Source organism: Lytechinus variegatus, chromosome 1 (genome assembly GCF_018143015.1).
Source record: "Lytechinus variegatus isolate NC3 chromosome 1, Lvar_3.0, whole genome shotgun sequence".
Taxonomy (NCBI): domain Eukaryota; kingdom Metazoa; phylum Echinodermata; class Echinoidea; order Temnopleuroida; family Toxopneustidae; genus Lytechinus; species Lytechinus variegatus.
In genome coordinates, this window is record NC_054740.1 from 35,406,371 (window position 1) to 35,430,329 (window position 23,959).

A 23,959-nucleotide genomic window follows, 5' to 3' on the forward strand; every position below is an offset into this window, starting at 1 on the left:
ACGACGTCCTCTGACCAATGCGGTCATGCCTTTTATAACACGCAACTAGGCATTTAAGTGCGACAAAAATCTTTGTGAAACACCCCCTGGACTTTTGGTATCATGTTCAACAAGTGGAGCGCCTCTGGCAGTCTCGCCTGCATTACGCGATTCATAGCAGCAGTGCTGACTTTGAAAACTACTATGAGATAATTATTCACAAATCACATCTTTCGTATAATGATATAATACTATGTTCATTGACGTTTGACCTTGATCACGTGACCAAAGACTTGTCGATGATATTTGATAACCCTTAACCGCATATTTATAAATAATATCCATAAACTGTCAAAGTTATGATGGCCATTCAACAATTACCCCCAACATGGCCAAAGTCCATTGACCTTAAATAGTTATTTCAAAAACTTAACCTTCTTTTAAGATTTAATGTTGCTGCTGCTGCTGCCGTCGGAAAAGCGGCGCCTGTAGTCTAGCTCTAATATACAGGCGAGACAATAAACCATTGTACCTCGAATATTCTTATTACCAATATCTATACATTAATAACCTGAAAAAAAATTCTGTTTCACTTCTTTTTTAGAACTCATGATAAATGACACAAATAGCCCCAGATTTCCCACAAATCTTTGAGCCAAACGAGGACCCACAGAAACAAATTTTGACGATCACCAGGATCCTTCCTGACCGAGTTCATACCAAACTTTCCTATCACACCCGAATCTGATAGTTTGACCATGAAATTGAAACCACGGTTTCAATTATACCTGAGCTTGGCTACGTAATCAGTATGGTGGGGGAAGAGGAGAAGGAAACACATCTGATGCTGGAATAACATGAAGAGGACCCTAGTTACATGTACCTCAATGATGCTGGGCCGATGATACTTGGACGACGTGAAGAAGATGATACACGCCTGCATCAAGACTGATGACGTCGTGCAGATGGATGGATGTACACAAAGAGCTCAATGAATGTTTACACAGGAACGTTCAATGTGGTCTGTTTGTCATAAGGTCCGTTGGGTGAATGGATAGATTGGATAAGAATATATCCCGGGATTGTATGGGATACCTTTCACGCAACAGTTCACTCAGAGTCAACACAGATCAGAGACTTCATTACCAAAGTATTTTCACCTCTTAAAACTCTCTATCGCATGAATGCATAATAAACACCGAGTACTACTACTAATATTAATGTTGACTACTGTACATGCATGAACTGCAGTAAGAATTTATCAAAAAGAAGTTTTATATAAAAAAAATATGTATACCGTAAGTGTCAACCTCCCATGTCAGATAATTGCTGAAGTTTTAAGCATTACAAATTTAAAATACATACATGTACATGTACATAAAACGAGTGCCCACTTTTGAATAGACCAGCAAATTCAATTTCGCAATCTCCCTACAAACATGTACTGTATGATTACTCGCTTTATTACACAGAACAAAATATATTATGAAATGCATCTAATCATAAACATTTCAGATGTATATTAAACACTAATAAATCATGACTAATAATAATTCCAAGCTGTTGGCATATTTTCACACAACAGACAGATGAACATAAACATACACATACCATACTGTATGATGACGCACTCAATATAGCAGTCCAATATAAATATTACACTTTCAATCTCTAGTGCGAGCACTCATCTTCCATTTTAAAAGCAATCTAAATGGAGCAGTAGCCATCACTTGTTTACATCGGCCAATGGTTATATTTCAACTTTTGACTGATAGAGTGGGGTAAGAAATACCAAAGGCTTCTCTCATATAGTACATGTTTGCAAGCCTTTACAAGGGACTAGTAATACTCTCTCAGTTCATGTATAACAATATGACAAGCATTGTATTTATTATAACAAGTATTTTATACAGATTCATATTTTTTAAAACTACAATCCAGCCATTGCATCATACATTGTTATGACACACAAGATTGCATACATGTACATACACATACCTTCATATGATAGGCAATACATTGCGTATTACATGTAATTATACTTTTTATAAATCATAGAACTAAACCTAAATAAACTACAAAGTACAATGTAAACTTAACCTACATGTACTGCAAGCAACACTGATTTAAAATAAAAATATTGTGGGAGATAATTGCAAACAAAAATATATAAAGAAGAGAAATCTTATATCTAATGTAGATATAAAACAACTACATGTACACAGAGAGTGTTTTTAGAATCTCTTTGTTTGCCTTTTTCATACTATGAAACATGTGTTTCACTTGGATGAATTCTTCTCCATGTACATGTACTTGTACTCCTGTACTTTCAAAGTGATGTGAATACTACATGTATACATTCAAGCAATTTACTACTCTTGATTGATCAGTACAATGAAGTGTACAAAAGAGCAGTACAAACTATGAATAGGTGGGAAAATAAAGCATGAGCAAGCAATTGTAGAAAACACAGCTGACAAATGTGGAATTACAATTTCATGGATATGGCTGCACTGTGAATAAGTTGTCACAGATCAATATACACTCCTATTTCAATGATTAATGAATGAACGGCGAGGGCGAGAGAAAGAATGAGAAAGGGGACCATATGACGATATGTATATATATGTATAAAAGAGAGGGAGGAGAGTGTCTCAAAGAAAAGTAGAGTATGGAAAAAAGAACACATCTTTAATAAACTTGGAAGTGAAAAGTTGCATTTCTGACAGATCTGAAAGCCCCTGTCTCAACACACCTACATGTACATGTATTTGATGCTGTCCAAACTTGGAATGAACCCTGAATGAAAAATTATTTTAATAAAAGCAGAAAAATCAGAAAAAAACATTTGCAAAGGTTTGATGAAAATATGCCAAAGAATAACAGAGTAATGGATTTTATTATTTTTGATTTTGTGACATCATTTGTCCATATGGTGATACATAAAAACTTTAATAGTGATTTATTTGTGCTGTGATATCATGAAACACATCCCCTTTTATATACATACATGTTTGAAAAAAATATTCATATTCATAATTTTCCATCAAATAATTGTAATTCATGGATTGATACTGCAGGAAATACATAAATTATATGGGAAAGCTGCTCGCACATAATATGTCACAAATTTAAAACTTTAAATATTCATAACTCTGTTCTTTAACAAATTTTTATGAAACCAATGTTTTTCTCTTTGTCTGCTTTTATGAAAACCAACTTTTCATCAGGGTGATTTTCTCCTATTAAAGGCATGGCAACATGCAACACGTACAGCTGCAACAGAGGCTGATTGTAGAATAAGATAGAACACATCGTTATATACTAATTAAAATACCATGACTGATGTTTACACACACCACATGAATCAAACAGCTGACAGACATTAAGCCATTTTGACATATTATTTCCATATCACCCTCTCCGTAATCCCCTTTAGCGTAGGGTGCTCTGTGAGCCTCACATCCCAGCCGCAGGGCAATCGCCATCCCAAGCGGGAAAGGATCAAGAAAATGGCTGATGCCAGTCCCAATCCACTTGCTTAGAAGCAAAAACGAGACACATCAATTTTCCAGAAATCCTTGATAAATATGAAGGAAATTTGTGTGGCATGAATAATGGCAAGTACCCTGGAATTTCAGGTTTTCACTTTAGCTTCCATGCAATATTCACATTGTTTCTGAATTGAATACACTGGTTTTCCAAATGCTTTGTGCATTTCATCAGGGGCTGAAAGTTGCTTTCAAATATCAGATTTTATTAAATCTATCTTTGAAGTTGATGTTTTAATCTAATTCTAAAAATAGTTTAGAGATGAGAAATATTCATATCTACTTAAGATTACAGGATGTTTTTTCTAAACCATACAAGAGAATTTAAAATTAGGACTCAAGTTTATTTCTGTAAATCCTTTCTTTTATACAGGAATGTGATCTAAAAAAGGTGCACTGTGGAAATACATGGCTGATGTATTTTGACAAGACAGGATATGTTTCATATTATAGAACTTACATTTTTTAGAAATGTTATGTCCATGTAGGTACTTTGATAAGACAGGATTTTTTTTATATATATAGAATTTAATTCTTCAGAATTGTTACGTCCATGTAGGCATTTTGATAAGACGGGATGTTTTTTTTTATTCCTCAGAATTCAAAATTGTTATGTCCTAAGATGGGATGTTTTTTTTTTTAATATAGAACTCCAATTCCTCAGAAATTATGACCAGGTAGGTATTTTGATTAGACAGGAATCACAGGATATGTCCATTATTTTGATAAAAAGAATGTTAACTATTGTACAATGCAGGCCTTTTAATTTAATGAGTTAATATCCCAACAAAATTTGGTTATGATCGTTGAAAACAAGATCTTGGTTTTAAAAGTTTACACAAATCTGCACAAATTTGTCACTTCCAAAAATTCTAATATATTTAGAAATAATAGTGCTACTATGATAAATCTGGTAATAAATAAAAGAGCTCACCATGCTCATCATCAGTGTGATGGACATTGCTTTATTTTATAGCAAATGAGACATTTAAAATTGACCAAAACTAGATAAGAAATTAAAAACAAATACAACATTTCAATGAAATATACAATAGAATTTGGATCTCAATAAGGTGTAAGACGCTATTAAAAACTAATAAAAACATTACTGAAATTGTTATTCTCAAATTATCATTAAATTAATTGCATTACTTGCATCAGCTCATTCCATGTCTTTTTATACTATTATTGCATTTTAAACATAATGTATATTTTTTTATCTTCTTTAATGGTCACTGCATGTTATGTATTTATTTATTTCTTTGTATGTATTCTTATGTATTTCTTAAAATGTAAACTCACATTGTTAGTCTTCTGACTTTTTGATGAGTATTGTTCAATAAAACCAAATTTGAATTTGAATAAGAATTTACATCAGAACACCTGAATTGGGAAAATGTTACTGGAATCCGATAGCACTGGACATATTCTCTAGCATGGCTGACTCAGGCCTAATAAACATGGACACGTACATGTACTACCTACAAAGTCAGATCTAAGCATATTCTAGAAGCGCATTTGTAATACATTAGGAATATGATAGTTTATTTGAACAATCTATCACTTCACCCCCACAGACTTGCAATCATCTTAACATAACTTCTCATTTAATGTGTGTAGCTGACACAGCCTCAGGGGGCATGTTCATAGCTCACTAGGATCCTCGCAACAAAATAAGAAATGGAGTCGACTAAAGTTCAACAACTCATAAATTGGATTGCGGTACTGGCGCGAGCAAAAAGGGTGCGTTCCCTCAACCATAGCCATCATCCTGAAACGACTTTCTGTCAAGTGCCACGTCTTTGCTTCGTCTAAACACTTCACTTGGTACATCTACATGGAACTGTGCATTCTTTTGTGGTGAGCGAATATGAATGAAAACAGCAAGAGGTCTGATGCTGCATAAAATTCATGGAAGTATTTATAAATAGGTACTTAACGGTATTACCAGTAAAGTCTTGTTCACACATGTAACAACAAATATGTAATACTTAACCTTATGAAAACATCCCACTGTTTTAACAAAGGCAACATGTAGGTAGAATTACATGTATTGTATTGTATCCCATGAAAAAAACACAAGTTGCTCTAAATTATGCACAAATATAGCTGATAAATGTTTGGTGTCATAATCCACTGAACTAAATTCAATGACATTCATTCTGTCATCATTATTTAGCTATAAAAATCTTAAAATGAACAACCACGGATGTCTCTATTTTACCTCCATGGAATATCCACAGGAAGGTTCCTTCAACTGCATGTAATAAAATAGATAACTGCTGGTGTGAACACGAAATGGATTTATTGACAGACATTGAAAGTCACATGCCACAATGAGAGAACATTTGATTATTGTTAGCGAAATTGAACTTGACACTTTCACAGCAGGGGCTGTAAATTTACATGTATCTCATATCTGTTCAGAGGTAAGATGTGCATTGTTCCATGGTGAAACTCTCCTCTCTTCTCAATTCTTCTTTCTCTAACTAAAACCATTTTATTATGGCTGTAAACCTGTAAGACCAAGTAACAAACTTTTACTATTCAACTCCAGTCAAGTCTGCTACAGCCACCCCTGTATTTTCTGTTTCTGTTTTTAAAGTCACTTGTCTATTATTAAGAATATACATGTATACTGAATTACTATAGGTTCTAATACGAGCATATTAAAATTAGAAACAGTCAATAAGCTGTATGATCATGATCATTCAAATTTCTCAAAATCATCTGGGGGCCATTTCATAAAGCTGTTCGTAAGTTAAGAGTAACCTTAAGAACGACTGGTGATCCTTTCTAGCGCTAAACCATCGCCTATGCCTATGGTGTATACCATTTACCAAAAGAAAGCATCACCAGTCGTTCTTATCTTACGAACAGCTTTATGAAACACCCACCAGGTGTTTTTGAACCTGTAATCAAAATAGAAACAAGTGGAACGCCTCTGGCAGTCTCACCTGCATTACACGATTCAATATAGCAGCAGTAATGACTTTGAAAACAGCTATTGAATAATTATTCACAGAAGAAAACACACATATGATAATGAAATACATGTACGATGTCCATTGACCCAAAATGATCTTTGACCGTAATCATGTGACCGAAGATGTGTGCAAAACAATAATTTATACTTGAAGGTCAAGTCCACCTCAGAAAAATGTTGATATGAATCAATAGAGAAAAATCAGACAAGCACAATGCTGAAGATTTCATCAAAATCGGATGTGAAATAAGAAAGTTATGACATTTCAAAGTTTCGCTTATTTTTAACAAAATAGTTATATGAACGAGCCAGTTACATCCAAATGAGAGAGTTGATGATGTCACTCACTCACTATTTCTTTTGTTTTTTTATTGTTTGAATTATACAATATTTCAATTTTACGAATTTGCCTGAAGCACAAAATGTTAAAATAATGGAATTCCACGTGTTCAGGGAGGAATGAAACTTCATTTCACATGACAATGACGAGAAAATCAAAATATTTCATATTTCAAACAATAAAAAACAAAAGAAATAGTGAGTGAATGACATCATGGACTCTCTCATTTGGATGTCGCTGGCTCGTTCATATAACTGTTTTTGTGAAATGAAGCGAAATTTTGAAATTTCGTAACTTTCTTATTTTACATCCGATTTTGATGAAATTTTCAGTGTTATGCTTGTTGAATTTTTCTCTTTTTATTCAAATCAAGTTTTTGTTGGGGTGGACTTGTCCTTTGATTACCCTTATGTCTATGTTTCTCAAACTACATGTACATGTGTAGATCCATAAACTTTTTATAAAAGTTATGATGCCAATTGAACATAAACCCCAAACAAGGCCAAAGGTCATTGACCTTCAATGACCATTGATCTTGGTCATGTGACCTGAAACGCACAAAGGATGTTCAGGGATCCATGGTTACTCTGATGTCCAAGTCTCATGAACTAGATCCATAAGCCTTTAAAGTTACGATGACAATCCCACAAATACCCCAAACATTCTGAAAGTTTGTTGACCCTAAGTGACCTTTGACCTTGGCTATGTGACCTGAAACTCAAGCAGAATCTTCAGTGATACACTATTACCATTATCAGGGTTCCCACAGAAATTTGAAAACAGAATTCCATGACATTTCCATGACTAAATTGCTGCTTATCACGACTTGCTTTCTGGCACGGTTTCCAAAATCAGACACAGCAGAGTATGATAATTAAGTATGAGAGAACTTTGCGAGACACAACAAAATGGAAAGCTGCCATAGCCATGAGGTAAATGCAATTCCATGACTTTTCCATGACTTTTCACAAATTTTCCAAATTCCCTGACTTTCCAGGACCACAAATTTTTCCAGGATTTTCCATGACCGTGGGAACCCTGCATTATGTCTAAATTTGATGAACTAGGTCCATAAACTTTCTATGAAGACATTTTAAAAACTTAACAAGATTTCGATATTGATTCCCCCAACATGGTCTAGTTCATTGACCCTAAATGGCCTTTGACCTTTATAATAGTCATGTGACCTGAAACTTTGGTTAAGATTTCAATGTTGCCACTGCCATCGGAAAAGTGGCACCTATAGTCTTGCTCTGCCATGGAGGCGAGGCAAAAAAAAGGGTCTACTGGTTTTTGTTTCAGGTCTTTGTTTGCAATTTTCAGTTATGTAAGGTAAAAATTATCCAGAAAAAGTTAGAAAGGGTTTATTCTAATGTAAAAATGTGAAAAACATGGGTATTCTTTCAATGTAAATTTGTACTCATTGTGTACAAAATAAAGAAAGTAATTTGGGTAGAAATCTTAGCTTAAAATACACCAAAATATAGGTCAAATTCATGACCAATCACACCTTTTAATATGGAGTTACAAAACATGGGTAAAGCTCGCCTATTTACCATAGAAAGTCTAATACTTTTCTCCCTTGGGTAGCTTTTTTTACACAGATTTCCCTGTAATAAACAGTAGAAGCCATGATCAGATCAAGTCATTTATAAGCTAAGCATTGGGCATGAAACTCTCTCAATCGATAATTCAAAAAGCTCGTTGATGATTCACAGATTATTGATCTGAGGTCAAATTACAAACCTGAGATCTTGGATTTGCAGCAACTCAGACAATAGGAATGAAAATATTCAGATGCTGTTTGGAGTACATGTAGATGAACTCATGGTTAAACGTCATGATGACACATTAACACGATCTGCAGTCTGCACGTAGGATTTCAAACAATATGCAGGGATCACAGAAGATTATTGTGCCGTTTATAATTTCTAAATCATTGACCAAAGGTTTTGATATGTTCATTGTCCTAATTGTAGATCGATTCTTATGAAATTCATGATGATATAGATTTTATACATAAAAATATACAAGGATTTCAAAGGCAATATGTATACACACACACATAGTACAAGATCATGCCCATAATGTGTACATGTTGAAAGAATGATATATTTATCTGAGGAAAAGATTTTAGACAGCAACTACATGTAAGACAATACACGATATAATGTCTACTGTAGAGTATGTAAGATCAAATATTGAGATTGTGTTGTTTGATGATGATGATCCAAACGGGTTGAATGAGAGAACCTGACAATAGTGAGATGTACACTGTATGTACATTGATCTACATGTACATGTAGGCATACAGCTGTACATTCATTGGTAACAAAGGAACAAAAACGAATACTTTTGCTGCATCTCAAGCAGGAATTGGAAAATTCCCCATTTTCAGCTCATTTGATTTTATTTCTATATCATAATATTTTTCATATCTTTATGTAGTTATTCATGTAAATGTATATTAGAAACAGATATTCCAAATCAAAATTGTTGCAATCTGTGTTGTTAAAACATTTCCCTGAATAAAAAATACTGAAATAAACAAGTTTTGACATACATGTACATTGAATCTGCTCAAGATGCACCTGTTTTCATAACACTGGCTGCATCAATTTGATTCAGACGCTAGGCAGGCCATGCCCTTCCAAATCCCATTCAAATGCCATATAAATTGAATTCAACCATTATCACACCAGACCCATTACAATAATCAAATGTGTACAACTCCTCCTCTCCCATCATTCTCTGCGGTATCTCTTGGACCTGCAGCTTGAAAAGCTTCATCTATTCTTGATCTGTCAGTGTCCACAACTATCCTTTTCATGTTCATCATTTTCTTTTTAATAAAGGCTTCATGTTTGTCCTTTGCCATTTTAAAACAAAACACAAGAGAATTCATAATTTGTTTTCTTCTGCAAACATTTTGCAGATATTTCATTCAATACAAAAAGATAATCACATTTCACTTTTAAGGTTGCTTTTTTAGGGAAAGACTTTTGGTTTTTGCTCTTTTTAGAGAAACGGATCAAAGTACTATTGTCAAGTCATAGGAACAGCCCGCGGGGGGGGGGGGGCACTTCCATTGACGAGTGGATACCATGAGCGACCATGGGGTCTCGAAAAGCACCCTAAATACATATTTTTTATATTCTTAAAACGTATTGGCGTGCGAAACTCTACCCTCCACAAGTATTAGAAACAAAACAATACTCTTGGAAAGAATTCCTTGAATTGAACCCCTATAACAAGTAATTGTTACATGTACATGTATGTCACGGACATTGGTCGTCGGTTTTACCTTTACCTCATTGGGTTTAGTAGTACTATTATAGTAAGGCCCCACCTCGCGCGAATCGTTCTCTAAACACGTAGTGTTGACTGTTGGGGGAAAAAGTACATCCTTTATAAAACATTTTATTTTTCATTTTTTATACCCTCGAAAATCTGACCCTAAACACAGCTATCCTAGCGAAATAGATAACTCTTTTTAAAATTATTTTAGGGCTTTTCTTGACACCCTTATTACGTTACGTACGTAACATGCCCTATCTTGAAAAAGACATCCTTTTTACATGTTTTTTTGGTCGCCCATGGTATCCACTCGTCAATGTAAGTACCCCCCCCCCAGGAAACAGTGATATGAAATCAATGAAAACATCATTGCAGTAATATGAATTCTATATTTTGTATGTCAAGGATGGAGGTGGGGATAGTGACATGTGTCAACATGGGCCACTTTGGACAAAGCTTGGTCACAAGGACATGCAAAATTCAATTATATTGGTGTTACTTACATGTATACAAAAGTAGAAGATGATTTTGTTGAAATTCATACATGTCCCCTCTATACCACCCCTCCCTCTCTACTCTTTTCTCTATGATCTCTATCTTTCTTTTTCCCTTTCTTACCAGCCATACAAATCCTATCCTGGATAGCAAACACATGTACTCTAATTTCTCATCATCTCTTAATAGAGGCAAAATCCAATGAGGCAACGAATGGAGTGAGAAATGTCAATAGAGCCTGACTTCCAAGCGCAATACAATTTGCTATTTTAAGCCATCATCCGGCTCAATAAACCATCAAATCACCCAAACAGACAAATAAATTGAACTTTCCAGACACCCGTCTGTAAAGAGGGTCCCCAGGATCTACCATGAAATGACTATGTACAGTTACCTCATATCTACTCAAGATGTGAACATACCACATGATGAAAATCAAGGTCTTTACCTCATTTATCAAAAATCATGTATTTTATCAATTTTAAGACAAATAAATAATAATACACAAGATTTGTATAGCGCACTTTCCATCTTGATTAGATGCTCAAGGCGCTTCAGAGCAGAACAACAAAAACTATTTACATATACATGTACATGTCCGAACAATAAGTCAGTGTCTATATACACATCAAAATTTTCATATTCGTATTCATAACTTTTAGGCTTTATGTTAACTTGTTTCACTTTTCATGTATTTCAAAAATGTAATCCTTCAATGAATGACTTTTCTTTACAACTTTAATACCTTTTTAATTCACATTTGTACATAATTCACTTTAATACATACATCTTTTAATTCATTCCCTGATCTTATATGTCCCTAGTAAATTTGATGTTTATCTCATTCGAAGAAATAAATTTCACCTGAATATTACAAAAACTAGATCTATATTGGTAATATCACATATTGAAATTATAAGGCAAAAAGAGTATGTCAGTAAAATTCTTTCCCTAAAAATCATGTACATGTACATGTACAAAAATCAACTACAAAAATAAGTTGATAATTTGGCAGTATTAACATAGTAGATTAAAATTTTGGATGGATGTCCTTTAAAGTCAACCAAACAACCACATAACACTTTTTGAGCGAGGCTAGTTTAAACATGCATCATCACCCAATATGCTGATGATGCCAAAACATCTAGGCCAACAAATCCAACAAAATAGATGTGATTTGCCTTACGCTATGAAAACACACAATGCTAGATAAAAGCTATGGTGGAAATGCAATAGAGCTTAAATGTCTACCAGCAGTTTACAATAAAAACATCAATTTTTAACTTCAATCTACACAATCTGTACTTGCACAAAATGTTGATATCTTTCAAGGAAATGGGAGGTTCTGATAATGCAATAATGTCCTTATGAGTACATTACAAAAACTTCAATAGAAAACATGATCAGACAGAAAGAAAATGAAATTTTCCATCTCAAATACCAACAAAACAGAACAATTTCTTTATTTTAAATATTTTATATAAAATTCAGAGATTTTGTTTAGAAGCAGACAGCTTGAAAAAATCATTACAAGTATGAGTGTTTATCATAAGGATCAAAATCAGTCTGAAATTTTTTAATTTCTTGTTTCCTTTTAACTACATGTACATCTGCAATTTTAATGTTATCAGACAAAATCTAAAGTGAATTTCTATCCATATTTGAACAGACAATAACTGCCAAGGGGAAAACATCCACTTCTATGCTTTTCACAATGCATTTCCTTAACCCCAGACTATCCTTAACCCCATACTATCTTTTTTTCACTACACACTGTCTTTCTTATAAACCCCATACTATCTGCTCAGCCAGGGTTAATGCCTTCACCCCAGACTATTCCTCAGTTCATGAATATTGATGATTTTACTATACAGAGCGTGATTAACGTGCAGTTTGACTTCTGTGATTGGTTATTGCTTAGCCCCACTTTCCTTAGCCCTGTTTCATTTTCACACTGCATCTCTTAGCACCGCAATTGTGGTGCTAGCACCACAATAAGCCGGCTAACCCTGTTGTTTTGCAGGGCCAGATAGTACTGTACTATTTACCATGCTAGCCCACTTTGCTAAAACATAGTGTGAAAACGAAGTGGGCTATTAAAGCTTAACCCCGGGAAATTGGTGGGGCCTACATGTAAGGCCCCCCCCCCCTTAGCCCCACCAATTTCCCGGGGTTAAGGAAAAAAGGTGCAGAATGAAAAGCATATTCCTGTGTTCACATTTGTCTGTTGTTAATAAAACTTCTGAAAATAGATTGGGTTACCCTATAAATGGATGTGTATGTATTTGTGTAGATGGCTTTACACATATGTCCCCTAGGCCTATGTCTTGGTTATGTACCATCTGCATTCTGTCGCTGATATCATTTGTCACATAATGTGGGTGTTCATATGTTCTTGATTTGTATTAAAATATGTTCATAGAAAATGATATACATGGAAGCATGAATTTAGGGGTATAATTTGTCTTTGACTATAAATTCTGATCTGTTTCACAATATTCTTTTCATACAATACCTTCATGATATGCAATTAACAATGATATTAGCATCGATTCAATTAAAGCTACATTATTTTGTAAAAGTACTGATAGAATTTGGCATTTAACTGGACTCAATGCATATTATGCAATTATGGGAAAAAAACTCTAATAAAAAATTGTACTAAACATGAAACCAAGCTTGGTAGAAACATTATTTTTTTGTGACCTTACAACTACCCTGGCTGCCACCCTATTCCTCATTGCCCTTCCCCTGGAAACATAACATTTACATGTCACTTTTAAATGTAGTTCTGTTGAAAATAACCTTCTATTTAAGTCAAATAATTAAGTCAATTTTTTTGGTCCGGATTATGTACAGCATGTGCTATTTATATTTGTCTAATTTGCAAAGGTTTCTGTGGTTGATACGCACACTCACCTGTACAATAGAAAGGACATTCTGCAAAACATTATCTGAGCTCAAATGAGATGCAGTTTCAATCAAGTTGAATATGAAAAAGAAAACAATCATCAGTACTGTAGGTGTGTACTTGCTGTATAGTTGTATTCAAGGAGCTGTTAAAAGCAAAAGTAATACTTACTACTTGGCTTGATGACTCAGGATACTCTCACTCGGCTCACCACATCAATCTCAATGAAAGAAACAGCTCTCTCTCAAGGAGACAAGAAATCGACTATCTTGTCAGCCGAGGCGTAAAACGAGTCAGGCTTGCGTCTCGATCCACGATCTATAACGGAGATGCTACTCAGGAAGAGCAGGCCTGGAAGGGCTTCGTACAGGTGCAACCTGCAAATTTGAAAATAAACCATCAAATTTCATCGATATTGAGTCGGATGAAGAAGAAGAGGAATAATGTTTACAGTAAAAGGTACCCCAGGGCATATTCTGCCTAATGCAGCAGAATGTTTTTTTAAAACAGGCAGCTAGGCAGGTAAAGAATCTGGGAGAATGCTACCAGGCATTTAGAGAAACTGCCTGGAATAGATAAGTGTACACATCACGTGTATGTGTGTGTTTAGTGAGACGACGACTGCTAAGGAGTCGCACAAAAAAGGGGAAAGTATAGGGACCTCAAAGTAAACAGATGTGAGAGTAAAAGATGCTTAGCAATGATAACATGCAAGAGACAAAGTCAATAGTCTGTTGGGATAAAAATCAAGAGTCTTTATGCAGAGGAAAGTAGTGATACTGGATGCTTCTAAAGAAACTGAAGACACCTTAAGATACTAAACCTAATAAAAAATACCTTTTTGATTATCTTCCTTAGAAATATAAAGTTTTTAGAATAGAAACCAACATTTAAAATCTCAGAGAAGATTAAAACGATATTAATATCGAGAGAAGCATGATGCGAAGTTGTGAAAACAAAACTATGTATGACCCCACAGTGACCATCACAATATTCATGTGTCAAGCATTATTATGAAAACTTGTATTATACATGTATGAATGGCATGGAAGATGTACATGAGGGGTTATTGCAATACATGACAAATGACAACATTTTTAAGTACAAAGTGAAGCTAAAATGAGAATAGAAGATGCATGTCGAGGCAACGCTCTCCATCCCTACATTGCATTACTATTCAGAGGGATATTTAAAGTCAGCCATACCAACATCCTGATGCCACAGATCTAGGAAAAAATGCAAATGATATGTAAATTGCAGGAAGGGACAATCCAAGTTAGGCACCCAAATGTAATAAAATCGTCACGGCAACACATGTAATGTACATTAGACGCAAATAGCGCTCCGGGCCTCCTGGAGATAAAGGAAGACATTCAATGCATCAGGAGGACTGCAAGATTTTTCTACGAGAGTAAGATTTGGTTACAGGTTTAAGCGCTGGACAGCCATCATACGATCCGCAGGTGTCAAGTGCGCATTACCATGAATTTAGCATCCGCATCTCTTTGTCCTTCCCCCCTGGTGCCCAGTTTCCTTCCTATCAACACCTTTTGCTGCATTTCTCTATGGGTAGTGCTTCAATCGTTGTTGGAATATCAATATGACCCAAATTTACAGATGGGGAGAGAGAGCAAGAGGGGGAGTCATTGTAAGAAAGGTGACAGAGACGGTGGAGAGAGAATATGACAGAGAAGGGATAGAGAAAAATGGAGAGGGGGGGGGGGCAATAGAGAGAAGTGGATACAAAGAGCTAATGGGGAGGTAGCATGAGAGAGATGTATATAGAAAGGGGCATGAAAGGAGGAAGAAGATGGAAAAAAGAGGTTTTAGTATAATACAGAGGGGACAGGGAGACTTAAAAGAGAAATTGGGAAGCAAGGATGAAAGTGAAGGGAGAGAGATAAAGAGGAGGCAAGACAGGGAGAAAAGATGGAATGGACAGAACGAGAGTGAGTCAACAGTCGCTCTCTCAATACCATCTTGATATACTACTCAACACTTTCCATAATGTCAATTTAAACAGCTTTCTACGTGTAGCCGTTGCACATACTAATACACACTCATCTAGGGGTTTCTCTGATGGGAGTGTTTATATTGAAGCCTGGATCAGACTTCATTTTCCTCAAACAGAAGATGAAAATGAAACACTGTGCAGGAATTTTGCTTTACCAATAGAACTTTGAAAACATGTACAAATGGTTTATTCTCTATTTTTAACTTTAAATTTGAAGTCATTTTCATGAAATCACTACAGAAACAACACTTGACAGATAGTAAAAGCATTACTTTGTAATTCTTTTTCCTATTATTCATAGCATGAATTTGAGTAAATGTGAGCTGAAGCAATTTTCAATCAAATAAATTTTGGACAATGTATGCAAGGAATGGACAGGATTTTTAACATGTATGGATTAAACACAATGTCATTATAAAACAACTGATTTTATTTTCAACTTGATAATTTACAAGATGCTGTAATGCATTGCTTTATCTCACAAATACTATCACCTTATGCTAACTTGCTCCAAAGCTTGAATGTACCTTTAATATTAAAATCTTTCCCAGGGAAATATGAACATAATAAAAAAGAATATGTGTGGACAGTATACATACATGTACATGTATATAAACACTAAAGATTTTATGTTGGTTTTCACAAGGAATTCATATCTACTGCTGATAGTAATTCTATTCAATTAAACAAAAGATATTAATTACAATCCAAAACTAAAGAAATTTAATCATCAATTGAATTTTGAAGTAATTATCATCAAAACAGGATAGTAAAACCGAAATTATTCACAACAGAAAAGTGTATATGTTTTGTTTCCATTCTCCATTCTAAAATGTGTACATCTCCACAACAGCACTCCATCAAGCGAATTTAATTTAGCATTCCCACTGGATAATTGAATTCTTCTCCCCGGCTACAATGCAATTGACCATCATAAGTACTAATATGCACTGCATACACCTAGACAAAATTTCCCTTCTCTTATCCAGGGTCTAATGAAGAGAAATTGTGGCATTGATAGATTTGACTATTCAGTCTGGCAGCTAATATTTTCACACCAGGTGGAAATGAACCATAAAATTACTATTAGCAATAAAGGCGCATGAATTGATATAGTGTTTATCATGAGGCTAGATGTAGTCTAGAGCTGCAAACCTTAGGGACATGTATTAAAGGTAAATGGCAACCTGACATCAATCTATTCTTTAAAATTACCAAGCACGTAATGACTGCTAATTAAAAGCCTGTGTAGTTATAATGCATTTATTGTAGAGAGCTAGAGACTTGAAAAAATTTAAACCTTTTAGGCACTATATTCATAATCATCAAATCATAGCTGCTCATAAAACTTGGATTTGTAAGGGCCCCGCCCCCTCCTCACTTAAAACAAAAGTTAAAGGTAATAGTTGCAGTAAATCATCGTTCAATGAGAGAGTCTTTAAAATCAAGGTTAATTGCCATATCTATCATGGATCCAGATCTGGTACATTGAAATGAACTAATATCTTTGTGAAATCATGAAACTGAAAACCAATAATTCTGCTGCTCACTAAAACAAAAAAGGCATATACATGCGGGGTATTGTATTATTATAACAGCTGTTAATAGATGAATACCTGATATTTTGTGGAATTTTGTGCATATTTTACTCATTTCTGAGTAATTACATATTTTTTCAAGAGCCATTTGGCACATATTTTTGATTTATAAATATAAACACTTGGGTGATCAATTTTAATTGGATTCTGTTAGAAGTCATTTTGAGATCGTTACCACAGCTGCCAATTTACCTTTTTAAAAGTACAGTAAACATAGTTTTGTACCTCAACCATCAATAAAATAGAAAGGACCCCAGAGTAAAATTGCTATCAAGTTCAACTGGATGTTGACTCAAGGTGGTTTCAGACCACCTCAAAGTTTGTCAGTTCCAGGTATTTTCTGATCAGGAAATTTACCCAGATCAGAAAATACCAGGTTATTTTGGAAATGTGAAAGCGATTTATGCGTAATCTCCCCCAAATAGAATACCCGCTAAAGTAGGTACTTGTCGAAATTACAGAGCTTTCGCAGGGATTTTTCCAAGGTCGCAGGTATTTTAGCAATGCGAAAGCAAATTACAGGAACTTTTAGCACTACGTGTAGTAGTGCGCGGCGCCGTGGGTTGCTGCTGAGCTAGCGATTTTGAATCTCGCACCTTGCTTGCTTATCAAGCCGTATAGTGCGCATGCTGGTAACTTCAGGAACTTATCCCGAAGGATAAGTTTCGGGGCAGTGGGAATGTGGGAAGAACTACGGGTATTTCCTTGCCTGAAAAAAATTCTCTTAAAGGTAAATGCTAGTTTTGGTAACGATATCAAAATGAGTTCGTACAGAATCCAATGAAATGACCACTAAAGTGTCTGTTTGTATAAATAAAACGCATGTGCCAAAGGATTCTGGAAGAAATCGTGTAATTGCTGAGAAATCAGCAAATAAGCACGGGATTCGGATAGGGCGTCGGGCCCGACGCCCTAAGCAATAATTATACATTGTCCCACGTGCGCTTATCTGTGTTGGGGATTTTCGGTGTGAACATTTTTCAGCGTAGATTTCAAGATTTCACAAAGTCCAGTTAATGTAACTGTACCAGATCTAGATCCTCGATGATATACTGGCAATTAAGCCTTGTTTTACAGACTTTCTCATGAAATCAGTGTTAACTGCAACTACTGGAATTTCTCTTTAATTCAACAGGGATTCTTGTGACGGGGATTCTTGTGATCGAGATGGTTTAAAACCATCTACAGGGACCCTTGGATTTTGATGTAGCAGCTGGAAAATGAATATGAAAGCTACAAGGGATTCTCTACCACCCCACCCTCATTATAACTTGATGGTCATCAGAAGCAGGATGAACATTGGGGCACGTTCACACCACACTAAAATAGAACAGTGAAATGTTCAGAAAAGTTTAAATGCAAAGCGCTTAATGTGATGTGATGTAAATAAATTGGACACGTTTCACTGCCTTGGTTCGCTGTAGAAAGCCATAATGCTCATGTACATACACAAAGCCACATCAGTTGGAAAGTTAGCCTGATTCTTCAAATAAATAACACATCACGATTTATAATAATCGGAACATTGTAAAGGGATAGATGAAAAATTGTATAATGGAAAAGAAAAGAGAGGTGCAAGAACTGAAAGGGGAAAAGATGAAGAGTTGGAGAGAAGAAAGATTAGAGAGAAAGAACTCGTGAAAGAAAAAAAAGAGAGGGAAAGATATCATGAGAATGGAAGAGAAATTAGAAAACGGGTTGGGTTGATGAAAGACAGGGGTAGTCAAACATGAGAGGACGAGTAGAGTTGAGGAGCTTGAATGAGAGGGCATGAGAGAAAGAAAATGAGGCAATGATTATCAATGAGTATCCCTAGAGATTATCTCAAGGTGTGATGTAAAGCAAAGGATTATTATCACAGATAAAGAAGCTCATCAAGCAAATAAATGCCTAAGGATGAGGCCTAATGATGATGCATTACGATGGTCGATGATAATATGCATCTCTAGTATTGCCCATGTTTAAAGTGTACTCTGACATCCTGGATATTTTGGAGAACTTGGAAGATTTTTACATTAGAAAGCTTATTCTGGATTAATAATAATAATAATAGCTGGATTTATATAGCGCTTTTTGCCTGAGGATACAAAGCGCTTGCTATTATTACCCCGGCTTTAGCTCGAGCTACCATCACCGGCTCTCAGTGCATGCAAGGAATTAATCCTGCCGGGTACCCATTCACCTCACCTGGGTCGAGTGCAGCACATTGTGGATAAATTTTTTGCTGAAACGCGCCATGGCTAGGATTTGAACCCATGACCCTCTGAAAGGTGAGAGTCAGAAAAACAAGACCACAACGTGCCCATGCATTAAAAGGAATTGCAACTTTTTTAGTCATAATCTTTCAAATTCGGGAGATTTAATGGATCGTTTAAATGTAGCAGGGCCCTCTGGGAGAACAGTGTACATCACTGATGAGGCTACCTTGGATAAACAACACTTTATAATAATATAATGAATTGGCAAAGTAAAAGAACCAACAGCAGACATTTCTTTGTAACTAATTTTTTTTCAAAAATAAAGAAAAAAAAAAGATAAATTATACGTTTCTCATCCTGAAAATTTTGCACATGATTGAGGGATTTATGGAAAGATCTCACGATCCAGATAACAGCATGATTTTTAAATGTTAAAGCACAGTTGATGAGAATCCCATCTCACACACAGTTAACATTATGGGTCAAATATTAATGGAAATTCCAGAGATTCTAGAACTTATCCCTTATCAGTATGCATTAAAAAATTTGCAATATAACCATTTTCTCCCTAAATTATCATTGAAGATAAGAACAGATTGAGTGGGTATAATTTACATGTATCTATTCCCTTGAATATGACACAAGATAGGATGGCCAAATATTCAGAGGCAAGAGCTTAAAATTGTAATTGAAATTCTGATTCTTTATTGAAAGATATAAGCCTCTTATTTTGTATACATACTGCATGAACCACTTTCTACAAATGCTGATAAATTTATTTAGTTATTAGAAATAATGGAATATCAAATTGACATATATTTGTCCATCAGGACAAGAATTTCAAGAATCTTGCAAGCAACATTTTGTACATTGTTTGAAAGTATATCACTAAGAAAAAATTATCTGTGATATCTGATGCATAGATTTCACAAAATTGAAAGTGAAGGATGTCAAATCATGAAATCATTTCCTTTAATACCAAAGCAGTAATAAAGAGAAAACTCTTTACTGTATTATTTAGAATACATTCCTGTGTAAAAATCTGCTACATAACATCAACATCCCATCTCTTTTAATACCATTGTACAGTCATGTTCATATTATGATTAATACATGTACTGACCATGACCAAATTAAGAGTGATTTTTTATATTTTAATGCCATGTTGGTGCACAAATCCGACAGTGTACTTTGCACTTTGTCAAATGAAGATTTAGTTCATACACAGTTCACATAAACACTATGATGGTAGTCCCCAAGTCAGCGCACCTATCGATTTGAGTTAGGATTTAACCTTAACTTCTTTTTATTTCACAAAATATTTCTGTTAATAATGTTCCTTATATTATCATAAGCGTACCAAATATCTCATTAAAATTTGAAAGAAATATAGGATTTTCTTTGAAAAACCTCAGGCAGTCATTTTAAGATTGAAAAAAAAAATGTTCCCCGTGTCTGCGCACCTATTCACTTTGCACACGATTCGGGTATTTTGATGAGAAAGGCTGCATTTTGAGGCCGTCACATGAAATGCCCAAAATTAATTATTTTTCCATCATTTTGAGTTGAATTTTTTAATGAATATCTGTCTATGTGGTGTGTGTGTACAGTTTGTGTTCGTTGCGTATTTTCTTTTACTAGAATCACGCAGATACGTGTGTGTGCAGACAAGGGGACTGCGCAGACTTGGGGGAACTTGCCATACTGTTATTCATGAAATGGGTATAGTCTATTACCGGAAATAAAAAAAAGTGGTAAATAAGTGTAAGCTATGAAAATTCGACCAAATGGTAAGTATATGGAAACTGGACAAAGTGGGTGAAGAGTAATACCGTGTTTACGCATGTTGAATCCGCGAGCCGGGTTGAACACTGCGAAGAAGGGATCAGAGATCGCGTTCATACGTACATATAAAAAGGCGAGTTCAACACGGCTCGCAGATCTCGAACGGAAGAAGAATTATGACGTCGCATATTAAACGCGGGACATTCACCGCCGGAATCGAATCTTGTCCGTGCAAACAACAACAATGCCAAAAGTGAAAGCGCGCGCAGTGACCTAGGTCAAGAGAGTTCGACACGGCTTTCTGTTTACACACGAAAAAATTGCCGAGTCTGACTCGGCTCGCGGGTTGAAACCTACGATTTTGGCGGATCGAAAAAGCCGCGTTCGACACGGCTCGCGGATCACACTGATCGCGTTTACACAGCATAAAATTGCCGTGTTGAGCACGGCTCGCGTGTCGAACCCCCGAGCCGTGTTACTGTGTAAACAGGGTATAAGAGGCAAGTGGCAATTCAACATCTAAAGTAAATAAACCAAAGATCATTGAACTATACAAATTTCAGGCAAACCTGCGTTGATATAACCCTGATACAATACCAAATATTCAATTCTGATATCATCTTATTGATGAAAGTTGTTCTTTCTTTTGGTTATATCACCACAGGTTTGCCTGAAATTCGTACAGTTCAATGATCTTTCTAAAACAAAAATACATCCATCCTCACATTCTCTCAATAAATCCATTTCATCAAATTTCTAGCCCCTTTTCAATTTTGTCCAATACAGGCAATATAGTGAGGCCGTGGATTGATTGGTTTGTGCTACGATGTACATGTTTGAGAAGGAACCCATCTCTTTATGACCTGAAACAGAAATACAGCTCAAAATGTCAACCGAATTTAGGTATCATTACTCATTCCCTTCCATTTTGTGCATGAGATGGGGTCCTGTGAATGAAATTTCATCACATCATTTGAAATAAATTCATCTGTTCTATGCAAGACTTTTTTCCCCAAAACAAAGATATTCAAGCAATTGAATACCAGGGAGTGTGTGTTCAGTTTGTTAGGTGAGGTTCCTTTTATGCATTTAATTTAGAACTTGACATAGAGAGAGATAAAAGAGAAATATACTGCAGTTAAAGAGAGATGGTGGAGAAAACTGCAATATGAAAATAAGTAGTCACTTGTGACTCAAAATTCCATTATTGTTTACTATACATGCACATATGAACACCTTCTGGAGGGGGGGGGGGCAGTGGGTTCTGGATTAGAGAATAAATACCCTTTAAAGACCAATTAAAGGTAAATGCCAGTTTAGGTAACAATCTCAAAATGACTTTTTACAGAATCCAATATAATGACCACCCAAGTGTCTGTTTATATGAATAAAAAATATATACCGAAGGATTCTGGAAGAAATTGCTGAAAAATAAGCGCGGATTCGGGCACTTCCGTCAGGTCTTTATTCCAGCAATATAATATACAGTCCCTCATGTGCCTATCTGTGCTGGCGATCTTCAGTGTGATTGTTTTTCAGCTTAGATTTAATGATTTCACAAAGTTCAGTTTATGTAACTCTCACAAAAGCAGTGTTTTACTGCAACTACTGTAATTTAGCTTTAACTGTTAAAGTAGGCATCCCAGCCTTGCTCTCAAAGGAAAAATTGTTTTACCAAGTACATTTTATGCATAAGTACGTAGATGAGAATATTAAACATAAATAGTGGCTATGTATAAAGCGCACAGGTCCATCTTTTGATTCTCTTGGCACTTCAGGAATATATATACATGTATGTATGAACAATAACTGAAAAAGAAATAGAAATTTCTATTATATGACACACTTTGTGTAGGTCACTGTAAAGGTGGCATCGTTTTCCTGTAGTCCTCAAAGCTTACATCATGCGATGTTTAATAAGTTGTATTGCTCCATGATCAAAAAATATTAAAACATACATGTATACATGTTGGAATTGTGTTTGGGTTCAACTTTCGAGTTCAACTGATGCCCAGAGTGTAGTTGTATGACATTATATTAGTCATCATTCAATAACATGAATTCATTATATACCACGTCAGTATAGTGATTATAGTCATACAAGAAATTGTTTGTCTTAACGCTGTGTTCAGATATGCTTTTTGTACATTTTATCAAGTGTGAACAAGCCCAAGTGAAGGTCAACAAGCTGTCATTGCTGTAATAATAATAATACAGGTGCAATATTAATTTATCTGAACCTTGATATCTGGACAACTACAGCAATCAAAATAAATATGATATTGGCATTGACAGTGAAGAAATACAGCTGCTCGAAAAAATATCTTGTTCTAAACATGATTTTTTTTTAAGCAAAATGTAAAAAAGAGCTTGAACACCAGATTCACTATGTTGATTTCATCTAGAAAATTAAATTTGCTGTGAACCGAAGTAAACCAAATAAAAAAAATCAATTGAGGTTTGAAGTTATTAAAAAAAAACAAATACCGGTATATCTATTGAAATATAGATATAATCAATTAATATCCAAATAGAAGTGATCAATGCATGAAGAATCAGATCTAAAATGTGTACAATATGATTATTCTCCAGTACATGGTTGGTACCTCAAATGAAATCACAAAGATTGATTACAAAAAAGATACCTCAACTCCTCAAGCAAATGAAATTTCAGAGACTGATAGTATTACAAACAAGACATACATGTACATACAAAGAAACAGAGAGGAGTGGGAATATGAGCAGGGAATGTATAAGAAAAGATAAAGCACAGTGAATTTTTATCTTTTTTAGTTAAACAATAAG

General features: G+C 35.1%; 1 protein-coding gene across 1 annotated transcript in view; it reads right to left on the reverse strand.

The window, feature by feature from the left end:
* Positions 1 to 23,959, reverse strand: part of LOC121412705 (zeta-sarcoglycan-like) — a 53,291-nt gene that overhangs the window by 15,542 nt on the left and 13,790 nt on the right. The window contains 1 exon segment of the mRNA XM_041605484.1: positions 13,731 to 13,936. The gene's annotated coding sequence lies outside the window, so the exon portion shown is untranslated.